This window comes from Schistocerca piceifrons, chromosome 4 (assembly GCF_021461385.2).
Source record: "Schistocerca piceifrons isolate TAMUIC-IGC-003096 chromosome 4, iqSchPice1.1, whole genome shotgun sequence".
Taxonomy (NCBI): Eukaryota; Metazoa; Arthropoda; class Insecta; order Orthoptera; family Acrididae; genus Schistocerca; species Schistocerca piceifrons.
Window position 1 is genome coordinate 191,480,575 of NC_060141.1, and position 18,046 is coordinate 191,498,620.

Genomic DNA, 18,046 nt, shown 5'->3' on the forward strand with positions numbered 1-18,046 from the left:
ACAGAGCCAAGTGGAGGGTCTGAATCAGAGGCTCAGATGGTTCTGCAACAGTGTAAACCGAACATTTCTCACCTTGTGCCATAGAGTGGTAGATTCTCGGGTTCCACTTAATAGGTCAGTGGTCCACTACATACAGGAAGCAGCTACCCAGGTAGAGGGGCTGCGTGGAGGGGACTGGGTGGTTTTTTAGGTTAAAGGGGCTCAAGAAACCACAGAAACGGCACAATTCAAATCAGAGGAGGGCAAACAAAGGGTGAGGGTAGACGTAGTCACATTTGGTACTGTAGTTGTAAATTGCCATAGCTATGTGTTGGGAAAGGCCCTAAGCTCCAAGCATTAATACAGCGGACTGAAACTCAAATAGTTATAGGTATGGAAAGCAGTCTAAAGCTGGAGATAAGTTCAGTCGAAATTTTTACAAAGGTCCTAACTGTGTTCAGAAAAGATAGATTAAATGCAGTAGGAGGTGGAGAGTTTATTGCTATGAGAACTAGTTTACCTTTTAGTGTAACTGAAGTAGATAGTTCAGATGACTTCATTCTACCCTTGATATCCTTTCAAAAATACATGTTTAAAGTTGGTGGTAAACAAAAACATCATCCAAAATTGTACCGAATGCTTTCTCAGAAATTTTTTTTAACAATTACATTTCACAAGTGTAAATGGTTGCAAAAACAGATATTACTTCTCAGCAACAAATAATCCTGAGCAAACTGGGAGCATCATGATAGGAACAACAGAAAAAGCTGCCAAATTTAAAAGAATGCAAAACCCCAAGACTAGCGAAGCTTTCCAGAAGCTCACCATTTAGGGTGATCTTCAACGTGGGAGGTTTTAACAGTTTCCACAACGAAACTCTGACTTGAAATTTGGCAGAAAATCCATAGAGAATCTTGTCATATGCACAGTACACCAGCGGCAAAATGCAATCAATACCAATGGTAATGTTACTGATGACAGTGTCACTGAAGTAAAGTTACTAAACACCGTTATCCAAAATTCTTTCGCCAAAGAAGGTGATGTAAATATTCAAGAATTCGAATGAACATGAGTTAACTTTGAGTAGATATCCTCAGACTAGTGAAGCAGGTTAAATCACTTTATAAAGGCAAGGCCTTCGGTCTAGATTGTATACCAGATAAATTCCTTTCAGAGTATGCTAATCCAATAGCTTTATACTTAGCAAACATATACCACTGTTTGCCCACCAAAAGACCCATAACAAGAAACTCAGAAGTTGCACAGGTCAAACCAATATTCAAGAAAAGAAATAAAAATTATTCGCTGAATTACACATCCATACCAGTAACATCGGTTTGCAGTAGGATTTTGAAGCATACACTGTCTTCAACCATTATGAATTACCTCGAAGAAAATGATTTATTGACAAATAGCCAACATGGATTCAGAAAATATCATTTTTGTGAAACACAAGTAGCTCTTTATTCTCACGAAGTAATGAGTGCTATCGACAGATGTCAAACTGATTCCAATTTCTAGATTCCCAGAAGGCTTTTGACACCATTCCTCGGAAGCAACTTAAAATCAAATTGCATGTCTACAGAGTATCATTTCAGTTGTGAGACTGGATTCGTGATTTCCTGTCAGAAAGGTCACAGTTTGTAGTAACTGACGGAAAACCATTGAGTAAAACAGAAGTAATATATGGCATTCCCCAAGGAAGTGTTATACGCCCTCTGCTGTTCTTGATCTACATAAATGATTTAGGAGACAATCTGGGCAGCCCTCTTAGATTGTTTGCAGATGATGCTGTCCTTTACCAACTTGAAAAGTCATCATATGATAAGAATCAGTTGCAAAATGGTTAGATAAGATATGTGTATGGTGCAAAAAGTGGCAATTGAGTCCAAGTAATGGAAAGTGTGAAGTCATCCACATAGAAACTGCTAAATTTTGATCACACGATAAATCACACAAATCTAAAGGCCATGATTCAACTAAGTACTTAGGGATTAGAATTATGAATAAGTTAAATTAGAATGACTACACAGATAATGTTGTGGGGAAATGAACCAAAGACTACAATTTATTGGCAGAAAACAGATGTCTGTCCTCTTCTGGAGTGTTGCTGCATTGTGTGGGATCTGCTTCAGATAGAACTGACGATGGACACCGGCCCGGACATGATAAGCAAATTGGGTTGGCAATCATAAAACAAAGGTGTTTTTCATCACAGCACAATCACCTCATCTCATGAAATTTCTATCACCAGCTTTCTCCTCTGAATGCGAAAATATTTTGTTGACACCCACCTACATAAGGAGAAATAAGATAAGACAGAAGTCACAAAGAAAGAGTTAAGTGTTTCTTTTTCCTGTGTGCTGTTCAAAAGTCGAATGCTTGAGAAATAACATGGGGATGGTTCGATGAACTCTCTGCCAGGCTCTTGATTGTGAATTGCAGAGTAATCAGGCACATTGACAGACCATCTGACCTGTGAAATTACAATGGAATCCATACAATTAAGCACATCCATTCCTGACATGATTGCTCCATCTTCTGAAGCCTCAAGAACATCATGTCAGCAACTTCTAATGCTATTGGTGTACCCTCTTCTGGGCTAAACTAGTCTAATTACAACAGTTTGTTGTGTGATATATAATTTTTAGTATGTAATAAGTGTGAGCAGTTTCATCACCATAACTTGTACTTTTATTTGTCTTTGCTCTTCTTCTTCCCAATTTATAATCTGATGCTTATGACACAACAAGTGGGTGAGAGAGAGAGAGAGAGAGAGAGAGAGAGAGAGAGAGAGAGAGAGAAGTGGAAAAATTGTATCTTTTTAGCTGACACTGGAAATTAGTATGGAGTGTAATGGTTTCTAGAGACAAGGTTAGTGTAAGTTCACTGTGTGCTATAATGTCTTTCCCTCACTACAACTGTTACTTGGTCAGATACAGTCTTTCCCCTCTTTAGGATGGAAACCGAATACAACAACCTGCCAACAGAATATTTGTTGTTTTTGCAAGATGTACTTAAATAAATACAGCATCATATAAGAAAAAGATGCATCAGGAATCTTTAAGTGAGCATGTCAATTAATCATCAACATCGACAGCTACATCTACATATATACTCCATTAGCCACCAAGCAGTGTGTGGCAGAGGGCACAATTCGCGCCAAAGTCATATTTCCCCCCTTCTGTTTCACTTGTGGATCGCGCGAGGGAAAAACAACTGTCTGAATGCCTCAGTATGAGCTCTTATTTCCCTTATCTTTGAATGGAGATCAAGTTGGTGTTAATAATATATGCTCTACATCCTCGGTGAAGATCGGATTTCAGAATTTAGTGAGCAGCCACTTCTGTTTAGAGCACCGTCTATCTGCAAGTGTCTCCATTTCAAACTTTCTATGGAATTTGTAACACTCTCGCGATGGCTAAATGTACCAGTCACGAATCTTGCTGCTCTTCTTTGGACCTTCCCAATCTCTTGAATCAAACCCAACTAGTAAGGTTCCCATACAGATGAAAAATACTCCAAGACTGGATGAACTAACATATTGTAAGCTATTTCCTTTGTTGAAGTACTGCATCGCTTCAGGATTCTATCAATAAACCACAATCTAGAGTTTGCCTTACACGTTACTTGTGTAATCTGATCATTCCATTTGAGATCATTTTGAATAGTCACACCCAGATACTTGATGGACATTACCGCTTCCAAAGACTGGGCATTTATTTTGTACTCGTACATTAATGGGGATTTTCGCCTTGTTATACGCAGTAGGTTACACTTACTAATGTTGAGAGATAACTGTCAGTCATTATACCAAGCATTTATTTTCTGCAAATCCTCATTGATTTGTTCACAACTTTCGTGTGATACTACTTTCCAGTAGACTACAGCATGATCGGCAAACAGTCTAAGGCCGCTGTCAACACCATCAACCAGATCGTTTAAGTAAATCGTAAACAGCACCTATTACGCTGCCCTGGGGCACACCTGAAGTTACGCTTGTTTCTGTTGAAGTCACCCTATTCAGGACGACATACTGCTCCCTGTCTGTTAGAAAACTTTCTATCCAACCGCATATGTCATCGGATAGACCGTAAGCGTGCACTTTATGTAGCAAGCGACAGTGCGGAACTAAACTGAACACCTTTCTAAAGTCAAGAAATATGGTATCAACCTGGGAGCCGGTATCTAGGGTCTGTTGTATATCATGCAAAAAGAGGGCCAGCTGTGTCTCTCTTGACCGCTGTTTCCTAAAAGCGTGCTGGTTTCTGCAGATGAGCTTCTCAGTGTCTGGAAAGGTCATTATGTCTGAACACAAAATATGTTCCACCAAATCGATGTGAGTGAAATTGGTCGGTAATTGTGTGCATCCGATTTTCTACTGTTTTTATAGGTTGCTATGACCTGGGCTTTCTTCCAATCCCGTGGAAGTTTCTGCTGTTCCAATGATCTCTGATAGATGATGGATAAGAATGGTGCTATATTTGTAGCATAGTCAACATAAAATCTTACGGTGATACCGTCTGGGCCAGATGCCTTCCTGGTGTCTACGGATCTTAACTGTTTTGCAATCCCAGATACACTAAACACTATGTCACCCACCCTTTCGTTCGTTTGATAATTGAAAGGGGGAATGGTGCTGTAGTCTTCTACCGTAAACGCGTTTTTGAAATCTAGGTTTAGAATTTCGGGCTTCTGTTTATCAACATCAGTTACATAACCCGTACTGTCAGCAAGAGAAGGTATTGAATTACTTGTAGCATTCATAGATTTTACGTACTATCAAAATTTTATAGCATTATTTTTAGAATCTGCAGATAAAATATTGCTTTCAAATTTGTTAAAAGAATCTCTCATTGTCCTTCTGACAGCTGCTTTCATTTCGTATAATTTCTGTTTCTCAGCGAGGCAGTAACTACATTTAAAATGACTGTGCAAAATTCTCTGCTTCCTCAGCAACTTCCTAATATGTTAGTTGTAGCAAGGTGGATTCTTTCCCTCCCCTATACTTTTGCTAGGCACATACTTCTCTAGCACATGGTAGGCAATACCTTTAAATTCCGATCAAAGATGCTCAAATCTTTGTGTCCCGCGGTGAATGCTTGGAGCTGACTATGAAGATATTCATTAATGACACTTTTATTTGCATTCCCAAACAAGAAAACTCAACACTGTTTCTTTGGTTTTTTTGCAACTTCAACTGACATAGAAGCCACAACGACATTATGGTCGCTAATACCTTCTTCTAGATTAACTTCCTCAAAAAGATCAGGTCTGTTTGTCACCAAGATATCTAATATGTTCCCCTCTCGAATTGGTTTTCTAACCAATTGCGCTTCTAGAATAACTTTACACCAATCTTTGCTTCTGCCCCCTGTGATAAATGTGTAATTTTCCCAGTCAATGGATGCTAGATTAAAGTCTCTACCTATAACTAATGGATAATTTGGATACTTACTTCCTATGTACTAAAGACTTTCCCCGAACCATTCTGCGACGTTTGTTGCGGATGCTGGTGGTCTACGAAAACGTCCTAATACAATGGTCAATCCTTGTCTGATTGACAGTTTTATCCAGACTATTTCACAGTCCAACCCAGTATCGATCTCAACTGCATTTAAACAGCTTTTAACTGCAATGAACACACCACTTCCCACAGCATAAGTCCTATTCTTCCTAAACATTGTCCAATCCGAGTTCAAAATTTCACTCCTTTTTATGTCTGGTTTCAACCAGCTTTTGGTACCTAATACAATATTGGCATTGCTACTGTTTATTATGGAGATTAACTCAGGGATATTGCTACAGACACTTCGACAATTTAATAACACGAGATTAGGCATATTTAAATCCTTTGGAATGACCTTTTAGGCGAACTAACAATTTTTACAGTTGGCACACCCACATCAGTGTCATGAACTGGTAATTTTTCAGGCCAGCGGTTTGTTTCTCGTGGGGAGGAATCTAATCTAAAAAACCTCCATGTGCACGCCACAAGTACTGTGTTGCCCATGTAGCTGCTTCCTGTGTGTAGTGACCCCTGATCTATCAAGGGCATTCTACAACCTTCCACCCCACAGCGTAGGTCGAGGAATCTACAACCATTTTTGTCACAGAGTCGACGTAGCCTCTGGTTTAGATTCTCTACTCGACTCCAAACCAGAGGACCCCAGTCCACCCTGGGTACGATGCTGCAGATCGACAGCTTGGCTTCCACTCCTCGAAAGATGGAGGCTGCCTTCACCAATTTAGCCAGCCGTCGAAGGACACAAAGATTTCCTCGGAACCCCGACGACAGGCATCATTGGTGCCAACATGTGCAACAGTCTGCAGCTGGCTGCACTCCACACGCTCGATAGCTGCCGGAAGAGCCTCTTCCACATCCCGGACAAGGCCCCCCGGCAAGCACACCGAGTGAACGTTGGACCTCTTCCCCACCCTAGCTGCTATGTCCCTGAGGGGCTCCATGACCCGCCTAGCATTGGAGCTTCCAATAACTAACAAACCCCTATCCCCACATGCCTGTCCGGACCTTGCTGAAGGACATGTTAGAACATGTTTTTTGCTCGTGTATCATGTCATTTCTGGAAACCCAGAATCTACTATGTAGGAATCAACATGGATTCCGGAAACAGCGATCGTGTGAGACCCAACTCGCCTTATTTGTTCATGAGACCCAGAAAATATTAGATACAGGCTCCCAGGTAGATGCTATTTTTCTTGACTTCCGGAAGGCGTTCGATACAGTTCCGCACTGTCGCCTGATAAACAAAGTAAGAGCCTACGGAATATCAGACCAGCTGTGTGGCTGGATTGAAGAGTTTTTAGCAAACAGAACACAGCATGTTGTTATCAATGGAGAGACGTCTACAGACGTTAAAGTAACCTCTGGCGTGCCACAGGGGAGTGTTATGGGACCATTGCTTTTCACAATATATATAAATGACTTAGTAGATAGTGTCGGAAGTTCCATGCGGCTTTTCGCGGATGATGCTGTAGTATACAGAGAAGTTGCAGCATTAGAAAATTGTAGCGAAATGCAGGAAGATCTGCAGCGGATAGGCACTTGGTGCAGGGAGTGGCAACTGACCCTTAACATAGACAAATGTAATGTATTGCGAATACATAGAAAGAAGGATCCTTTATTGTATGATTATATGATAGCGGAACAAACACTGGTAGCAGTTACGTCTGTAAAATATCTGGGAGTATGCGTGCGGAACGATTTGAAGTGGAATGATCATATAAAATTAATTGTTGGTAAGGCGGGTACCAGGTTGAGATTCATTGGGAGAGTGCTTAGAAAATGTAGTCCATCAACAAAGGAGGTGGCTTACAAAACACTCGTTCGACCTATACTTGAGTATTGCTCATCAGTGTGGGATCCGTACCAGATCGGGTTGACAGAAGAGATAGAGAAGATCCAAAGAAGAGCGGCGCGTTTCGTTACCGGGTTATTTGGTAACCGTGATAGCGTTACGGAGATGTTTAATAAACTCAAGTGGCAGACTCTGCAAGAGAGGCGCTCTGCATCGCGGTGTAACTTGCTCGTCAGGTTTCGAGAGGGTGCGTTTCTGGATGAGGTATCGAATATATTGCTTCCCCCTACTTATACCTCCCGAGGAGATCACGAATGTAAAATTAGAGAGATTCGGGCGCGCACGGAGGCTTTCAGACAGTCGTTCTTCCCGCGAACCATACACGACTGGAACAGGAAAGGGAGGTAATGACAGTGGCACGTAAAGTGCCCTCCGCCACACACCGTTGGGTGGCTTGCGGAGTATCAATGTAGATGTAGATGTAGATGTAGATGTAGATCCTGGCAGAAGGTGCATTCTGATCTGGCTCAGCCTCCCCCCCCCCCCCCCCCCCCCAAAGATCAGATAGCACACTGAATCTATTAGCAAAGTGCATGGGATTTGGTACCTTCGCCTTGAGGCTCAAGACCTCAACACAGTCTGCCACCCGCACTGAGGTGAGAGTGGGCCGACCGGCTCAGTCACACCTGAGGTCGGCTCAGTAACACAGGGCTGTGGCATCACGTATCAAATGTTACTTAGGAGAAAACAGCACTGTAATTTCACGATTAGATGGGGTGATACCTATAAGTGACTATCTGTTTGTACCAGTGGATGCATAACAAGTACTTCTGGAAAGCATTAACACTGGTAATGATACCCCCCCCCCCCCCAATGTCATACATATATACAGGCATTCAGCCTACTTATAATTTTGTTTTGTTTTGTTTGTTTCTAGGTACTTATCTGAACCATTTAGTGTCCAAACAGCTTCTGCTGAGTAAAAAAAATAGACTACCAATTAATTTTTTTTTTTTTTCAATGGTCAACGTGTTTTATTTTTAATATCTGTTTCAATAGCATACTTGAAGAATACTTTTCTGTGAATGTTCTAATTAGCACAAATTAGTCCCCTCAAAAGTAAACTATCTGATGTTGGAACACTTTTATGTTCACAGTAGTTTTTGAGAACTTTATCCATACTCTCTTCACAATTATAATGCATGAAAAGGTTGTCAGATACCATTATCAGTCACAAAATTTGGTGACACTGAATTGTTTATTTAGCGACATGTTTCGAGGTGATCTCTCATTATCAGGCCATATTGGCATTACAAAAACATTTAACGTAAGTGTACACAGATATTAAAGTTTCTTTTCGCAACTGATGTGATCATCATTGTTGTTGCAGTGTAGCCACTGTGAATTTCTGAGAAACTGGTGTCTGGGGAAAGAATCCGCATGGCACATGTGGTGAAACAGGCACTGAGGACACAGCTGTCAAATTGTAGAACATAGTAGTTTACACGCTCTAGCTATGCCCACTCATCGTAACCAATAACTTGGTGGCAGTCATGTCGACGTAAAAGACTGAACAGTGTTTACCTACCAGCTGGTGTATGAGATGGGTTGTTTCACAGGTGGCTCTACCTTTAGCTCCTGGTTTGGTTTAGAAACACTGATGGCATCTCATCATGGTGAGGCTAACCCATTAAAATTATTTGGATCTCTAAATACATTCTCCCAATTAAATTTCACATGATACTATCTGAATCCCAAGCCACTTTCCTCGATTTTGATCTCATCCTCTGTGAAGGTCAGCAACACAATTCTGTTCACATTAAACCTACTAACAAACAATAGCACTTTCATTTTGACTGTTGCCATTCTTTCCCTATCAAATGTTCCTTCCCACACAGCCTCAACATTCAAGGAAAACATATTTGTTCAGTTTGAGACTCTTCACAGCAGTAAACCATTATTCTCACCTCAACCTTCAATGGATGTAATTACTCCACCAGTCTAGTTCAAAAGCAGATTTTCTGGGCCATCACATCCAATGCTGGTATTGCTTCCCCCCCCCCCCCCCCCAAAAAAAAAAAAAACAACTTAGGAGTATACCACTTGCCATTCGGTATTATACTAGCCTAGAATATATTAATCAGCTACTTCGACAAGGCAACCATTTCCTAAAATCATGCCTAAAAGTAAGTCCATTCTGTTCGACATTTTGTCCACAACGTGTAGAACAACTTTTCGTCACCCTCCCAATATCCACAATATCATATCCTTATAAGACCCTATGCTCCTTCTGCACCCATCTCCCTACCCTATGCCTCCTATCTCTGTTGACCATCCCTGTTGTAATAATTGCCCTACGAACCCTCCTACCACGATCTATATCAGCCCTGCAACTGGCAAAACATGTACTATGAAAGGTAAAGCCACCTCTGAAGTGACATGTCATACACCAGATGCTATGCAAACACTGTTTGGCCTTTCACACTGGCATGACTACCACCAAGTTTTCAGTTAGGATGAATGGGCAAAGGCAGAGAGTGTATACCTTCAACACGCAATATCCTGTTGCAGAATGGGCTCTACAACATGACAGTCATAACCTCAGTGCCTGTTTCACCAACCCCCCATTTGGATTCTTCCCCTAGATACCAGTTTCTCAGAACACCACAGGTGGGAACTGGTGCTACAACATGTCCCTGGTTCTCGCCACCCACCTGGCTTTAATTAACACTAATTTCTTCCAACTCAGCATTTATTCGCTGTAACTAATCTTTCTTCACTCCCTTTTAGTTTGGTATACCCTTCGTTTTCTGACCTGTCTATTTTTCACAGCCCCTACTCCCATCTCTATCACATACAATGTACTCAGCTTTTTACTTTTATTAACTCATGCACGATGTTTTGGCAGTAATCTCTGTCTTGTGTATTACCCTGTCTTCTATCTTTAAGTTCTCAGGGTTTCAAATCTAATCCATTGGAGTCTCCAACAATCAGTCCTTCCTTCTCATCCCATCCGATAAGTCTCCCCTGACCCAGGGTTCTGGGCAACTTCCCGCTCTACCCTTTTCCTAAACCCTACCAGTCGTTTTCCATTACCCCTCTTCCTTCCCCTTCAATTTCATTATACTTTCAAAAATTGATTCTCTTCGCAATTAACTGTTTCTGTTGACCTGGGTTACCTGCTTTCTGTTGCATAATATATAAGTAGTTAATGTACCGCTTAATCTGAAAGTATATTTCAGTATTAACTAAAAGCTGTATTTTATATTGTGTTATTACTGGTAGTTTCTTATTATTTTAGAAAACAGTTAGCAACAACAAAAGCTGGACTCTGGACAACATCAAGGCTCAACAGGAAGTGATAAAGAATGCACTGGAGATGTCAAGAAATGAAACACTACGAACTGAAGCAACATGCAGAAGATCTTCATAGCTTGACACTGAGTGTGAAGCAGCAGTACAAGAAAATCACGAGCCCCACAGAAGAACATTACAATCAATTTGCACAAGAGGAAAGATAATGTTTATAAAATCAAAAGGAAGACTCAGAAGCAGATCCATCAATGAAAAAAAAAAAAAAAAAAAAAAAAAAAAAAAAAAAAAAAAAGGAAAGAGGATGAAAGCAACCAACAAAACACTGAAGCTTATGATGAATCTGAGGAGGACATTGCATAGGAAGGCAAATGTTTAGTTACTGTGCCAGATATGAAAGTGGAAGATTCATATTGCAGATCAGACACGTGAACTGCTGTAGCAGGCAAATGTATGACTCTCAGTTGTTATTAACCAACTTCACGTCAACAAGTGAACTAAAACGGCCACTACTGTTTAACTCGACCAGTTTAAAGTAGTGTTGCATAGTGCTTTAGCCTCTGAGCTTATAGCTTCCACCACTGCCATGCTTAATGTAGCTTTTATTTGCAATAGACATATATAACAAATCAGCAGTACTTGGATTTACATCAATCTCACAAACAAACTACTGCATATTAATCCATTATGGAACATCGGCTTATATTTTCCATCAAAAACAATTATAGTTTGGTTTGGTGAACTAACAGGCAATTTTCATCTTTTGTTGCAGAAGTTTGTGATCAGTAACTGTTGTTGGCCCTAAAGTAAGGGTACAGCAATGGCAATAAGGATATGACAGACTGGCAGGTGTATCACAAAAGCCTCGCGTCACACTTTCAAGCAACTGACATCAAATGTCTGGATCGCCAATGGGCCTTTTTGTTATCTACTAATCCTTGGTTATATTACTTGGTTCTAAACGTAGTCCAACTGTCCAAGCAGTCTGTTTTACTGTTGTCTGCAACATTCTCTTTATTATCTAATCATTTTTCCAACAAAGTGCATGTGGTAGCAAGACTAAAATACTTACAACCATTCAAGTAATATGTTTTTTGAAGTAATGCACTTTGGATTGCAGATTTTCAGGGGTGAGTGTAAATTCATGTGTAATTTAGTAAATCACATGCAGAAAGTTTAATACGTATGTAGGGATTCACTTAGTCTCAGATAATGAGGTGTCCCCCGATCCAATCTGTTCCCTGCCTGGCTGAAGTACCTCAAACTGCGTGTCCATCTGAAATATTGCAAGTAGCATAACACACTTTTTCAGCAGATTTTGACATTACACTTGCGATCAGAGTGATACATTGATACAGTGCAGCGTGTTTCTGCAACAGACGCTTAAAGTGGTAAACAAGTTCCATATGGCTCCAGTCACCCAGTCATGGTCTCCACAATCCCAGGGTACAGGATGTCATTCATTGTGGTATACAATGTTTTCAAGTTACCCGGACTGGTTTTCCTCACATCCCTAACAGGAATATTCACGTTATGAGGACAAATGTTATAAGTGTGTACACAGAAGTCACATTGCAGAAGTACGCCATAGCACAGTGGTCACAGGCATCAGCATAGCTGATTCAAATTAATAACACTTGAAGCACTGATAATGTGCTGGCACCATGTAAAATTTTGTTACATCCAACGATCCAAGACATACTAGTGACCTTTCTTTCCAATACCAGCACATCAGGCTCGGTCATTAGCCAGTATATGTATAACCATACAAAAAAGCAAAGCACTCAAAGACATAGTCAGATATCAATGACACTTACTACACATATATGCCACTGGCAGGTATGTAAATGATTACAGCTGCATTTCTCTGTTACAGGTATAACAACCACCATAGTGCATTAGTGTCATTCATTTTAGTGTTGTTAGCAGGTCTAGTAGAAAACATAAATGTCATGAACAGCATCGGATATTGAGTGATCACTGAAGGACATGAAGAGGCCCAACACTACATTGGTCAGAAACTAGTGGCAGTCAGAATAGGATATTAATGTCTCATTTGTGGGCTGCCTTTAACACCACAACACAAATGACTGCATTTGGAACTGTGACTTGGAAGCGTAGAAAGCTGATGAATGGCATAACATTGTGCTCAGCACTGAATCGTGGTTTTGCACTACCCCAGGTGACAATTGTAGGTGAGTGCTGTAGTGGCCTGGGGAGAGGTCCTTTTCATCCAATGTTCTGAAGAGGCTCACGTGATGTTACTACTGGCGTCCTGATATGGGGAGCCATTGGGTGTGACTTTAGGTTATGGCTGGTAGTGATTGAGGAATCTCTGATGGCACAATGGTACATCACATACATCCTGCATCCTAATGTGTTAACTCTCAAGCAACAGTATCGTGGCACCATTTTTCAACAGGATAATGCTCATCCACAGATTATAGACATCTCTAAGAGCTGTCTGTGTGATGTTGACGTATTACCATGGCCAGCAAGATAACCATACCTGTCACCGACAAAACATGTGAGGGACCAGCTCAGATGTCAACTCCTGCCCTGTGTCAATACTCAAGATATCAAGCACTAGTTACAGCAGGGTGAGTTCATCTCAAATTATACAGGTCATGTCAACTCGAGGTCATGAATTTCTCTGGTAAAAATATATATTAGACCTCTATATCAAAAGTGTTAAGAAATACAGTATTTTCATTTTGTCCTTATTTTTGTAAACGTTACGGCCCTTTGAAAAATACACTCCTGGAAATTGAAATAAGAACACCGTGAATTCATTGTCCCAGGAAGGGGAAACTTTATTGACACATTCCTGGGGTCAGATACATCACATGATCACACTGACAGAACCACAGGCACATAGACACAGGCAACAGAGCATGCACAATGTCGGCACTAGTACAGTGTATATCCACCTTTCGCAGCAATGCAGGCTGCTATTCTCCCATGGAGACGATCGTAGAGATGCTGGATGTAGTCCTGTGGAACGGCTTGCCATGCCATTTCCACCTGGCGCCTCAGTTGGACCAGCGTTCGTGCTGGACGTGCAGACCGCGTGAGACGACGCTTCATCCAGTCCCAAACATGCTCAATGGGGGACAGATCCGGAGATCTTGCTGGCCAGGGTAGTTGACTTACACCTTCTAGAGCACGTTGGGTGGCACGGGATACATGCGGACGTGCATTGTCCTGTTGGAACAGGAAGTTCCCTTGCCGGTCTAGGAATGGTAGAACGATGGGTTCGATGACGGTTTGGATGTACCGTGCACTATTCAGTGTCCCCTCGACGATCACCAGTGGTGTACGGCCAGTGTAGGAGATCGCTCCCCACACCATGATGCCGGGTGTTGGCCCTGTGTGCCTCGGTCATATGCAGTCCTGATTGTGGCGCTCACCTGCACGGCGCCAAACACGCGTACGACCATCATTGGCACCACGGCAGAAGCGACTCTCATCGCTGAAGACGACACGTCTCCATTCGTCCCTCCATTCACGCCTGTCGCGACACCACTGGAGGCGGGCTGCACGATGTTGGAGCGTGAGCGGAAGACGGCCTAACGGTGTGCGGGACCGTAGCCCAGCTTCATGGAGTCGGTTGCGAATGGTCCTCGCCGATACCCCAGGAGCAACAGTGTCCCTAATTTGCTGGGAAGTGGCGGTGCGGTCCCCTACGGCACTGCGTAGGATCCTACGGTCTTGGCGTGCATCCGTGCGTCGCTGCGGTCCGGTCCCAGGTCGACGGGCACGTGCACCTTCCGCCGACCACTGGCGACAACATCGATGTACTGTGGAGACCTCACGCCCCACGTGTTGAGCAATTCGGCGGTACGTCCACCCGGCCTACCGCATGCCCACTATACGCCCTCGCTCAAAGTCCGTCAACTGCACATACGGTTCACGTCCACGCTGTCGCGGCATGCTAACAGTGTTAAAGACTGCGATGGAGCTCCGTATGCCACGGCAAACTGGCTGACACTGACGGCGGCGGTGCACAAATGCTGCGCAGCTAGCGCCATTCGACGGCCAACACCGCAGTTCCTGGTGTGTCCGCTGTGCCGTGCGTGTGATCATTGCTTGTACAGCCCTCTCGCAGTGTCCGGAGCAAGTATGGTGGGTCTGACACACCGGTGTCAATGTGTTCTTTTTTCCATTTCCAGGAGTGTATATGTTTTACAATTAACTCTTAAAAGGCTTGGTGTTGCCATGCCTATTCACTGATTATCAATTCTTTCATCTCTGACAATGTCTGTTAATGTGAAAAATACTGAGCTGCATTGTAGTTACGAATCCACGTTAAATTGTAGGTCTCCTTATATCAGCTGAAAGGTGCAAAACTGATTACCAAAGTACCAATGTCAGCTAAAATGAAATAGTGTTTTATCCCAAATAAGAACTTAAACCCTCAGCTCTGAGCACGAGTAAGCCGAGGAACTGTGGTTCAGGTTTACAGAAATAGTTGACCACTTACGAAACTCCAGATAAGAACATCAACAACATCGGAAAAGATAGATTGCTTCTTCTTCTTCTTACACTGGCCACACAATCCACTGCCGGTCCTTGGCCTCACTCATTCCAGCATTCCACACCTTCCTGTCAGCTGCATCTTCATATCCCAAACCCATTATATGCATGTCTCCCATGGTATTATCCTTTCATCTCGTTCTTGGTCATCCTAGTGGTCTCATTCCTTCAGCTTCTCCACACTGCCTTTATTACCATGGTCTCCCCTCTCCTCTTCATAGGTCAGTACCACCTGTGTCTTTTAGTTTTCACTCGCTAGAATGTCAGGTAATTAGCATAATCGTCTTGAGTTCTCTGTTTTTCCTTATTCTCCATTATTCATTTTTTTTTTTTTTTTCACTGGTCTGTATATTTTTCTCAGTACTTTATTTTCAAAAGTGATGAGCTTTTTCTCTGTTTTTTGTCAGGGCCCATGTCTTGCTAGCATAGCACATTACTGGTTTGATGATGGTCTGATATATTCAGATTTTTGCCTGCCTGAATAGCACCTTAGATCTTATGATGTTATGTATAGTTCCTAGACATATTCCCCAGCTTGAATTCTCATTATGATCTCCTGTTATAGGTTTTTTTGGTTGATGTTGACACCAAGGTATGTGAATGCATCTTTCTTCTATGTTGTTCATTTCCTGATTGTCAGATGGTTTGGTCCTAACGGAGATCTGCTTCCGATTACCAGGAACTTTGTTTCATTTCCATTTATACTTAGAACTATTTTCACCGGATAACCACAATATAATCCACGAAAGCCAGAACATTTATCTTTTTCCCTATGGTGACTCATGCAAATTATTGTGTTACTCTCCTCAGGATGTTGTTGAGTGCCAAACTGAACAGGGTTGGTGGTATATCTCCCTATTTCACTCCTGTTTTTACCTCAAATGTTTCTGAGAACTCCCCCTGTACCTTCACTCTACACTTTGATTCCATCACACACATTTTATTAGCTTTATCAGCTTGTCCAGCATCCCACACTCTGCGATTATCCTCCACATCTCCTCTCTCACTATGCTGTCATATGCTTTGTTGAAGTCTATATACATACAGAAGGTATCTTGACTTATCTAGCATTTGTCTTAGTGTGAATATTTGCTCAACTGTTGATTTACCCTTTCTGAACCTCACTTGTGCTGTGCCTAATGTTTCTTCAGTGCATGTGCTGAGCCTCTTCAGTATGATTCTTGACATTATTTTATAGCACATGCATAGCAGTGATATTCTTCTATAGTTCTGTGACAACATTTTGTTTCCCTTCTTGTATATGAAACATACAGGAGCAGTTTTCCATTCCTCCAGCATTACTTCTTGCCTCCTCACCTCTTTTATCAATTCGGCTAGCCATATGTCTTGTCTCCCCTTCTTTGATTAGCTCTGCTGATATCATGTCTATGCCTGGGGCCATCTCATTTTTCAGTCTTTTTATTGCCTCCTTCACTTCCATCAGAGTTGGTTCCTTGACAAATAGTTGTACATTCTGGTTGTTTTCTGGCCTGTTTTCATTGTCTTACTTGTCTACCGGTGTCGTTCAGCAGTTCTTTGAAGTATCTTCTCCAGTTCTCTAGATTCGTTTCATTTGCAGTGAACGGTTTTCCATTCTCATCCTTCATTATCACAGGCTTAGCTCTGTTCTCATTTTTATAACTTCTCATTGTCCTGTTAAACAGTTTACTAACGTTCTGGCTGTAGTCCTCCTCTGCCTTCTCTATCTGTTTATTTATGAATGATCTTTTCTGTTGCCTGATTGTTCTCGTCACTTATCTCATGGCTGTTCTGAATTTTATTGGGTTTTCATATTTGTCTTTGCTTATCATTGCCAGCTGTCTTCCTGGCCTGAACTGCTTTCCTACAAGTTTCATTGAACCATGGTTTGTGCCTGATATTGCTATTATTGTTATCTCCCGATAGTTCCTGTGCTTTCTTCTTTATAGCTGTAGTTATCTTGTTCCACTCTGTATCCGTATTTTCACCTTCTTTCTTGTTGCTTTCATTCTCTAATTTGTGAAACTACTTCTGAGCTTAATCTTAAACTGCTTATTCGCTTCCTCTTCTTTTAGCCTACTCACATCTACTCTTCGTGTTATTTTGCCACTGTTGCTCATACTTGGTTGTTTTGATAATGATTGTTTCATCTTTACAAGCACAAGAGAATGGTCTAATCCAATATCAGCCCCTCTCACTGTCCTAACATCTGTTGCTGCCTTTTTATGTTTTTCCTTTATTAACACATGAGGGAATGGTACAAGACTAACCCAAAAAACATCCAAACTGGAAGACCCAAAGACAACTTAAGTTTAAATTGTCTAGGATTTGCTGATGACCTTGCTCTCTTGTCCAACAGTATTCAGGAAACCAAACAACAAGTTATCTCACTACAGGAAATAGCACAGAAAGTTGGTCTTGGAATATACTTTGAAAAAACAGTCATCATGTTGACTGACCCACCACTCATAAACAAAATTTCCATAGGAAACCAAGAAATCAAAATTGTAGATAAATTTAAATATCTGGGAGAAATCATAACATAGAACCTCAAAGAAAAGCCAACATGGCCAACACAAAGAGCCTGTCAATAGCGACAAAATTAAAACACTACAAAACAGCCACTCAACCAGATACAACACACACAAGTGAAACCATCTTCAAAACAACTAACACTGCACAAATAGACAAAATACTCAAAACAGAGAGACAAATCATCAGAATGTGCATCAACAAATCGTACCAGAAAGATGGACACTGGAGACTAGCTACAAATGAAACAGTCTACAAGGAAATAGAACTGGTAATGAGCACAATCAGGAAAAAACGCATTTCACTTTTTGGACATCTAATCAGAACACCAGATAACAGGATCATCAGGAGAATAATAGAAAAATTGTGAAATAGTAAGTGCAACATTA

General features: G+C 41.5%; 1 protein-coding gene across 1 annotated transcript in view; it reads right to left on the reverse strand.

Annotated features, from left to right (window-relative positions):
* The window catches only part of LOC124794945 (centromere-associated protein E-like), a 622,348-nt gene that overhangs the window by 397,862 nt on the left and 206,440 nt on the right, over positions 1–18,046 (reverse strand). The window lies entirely within an intron of this gene.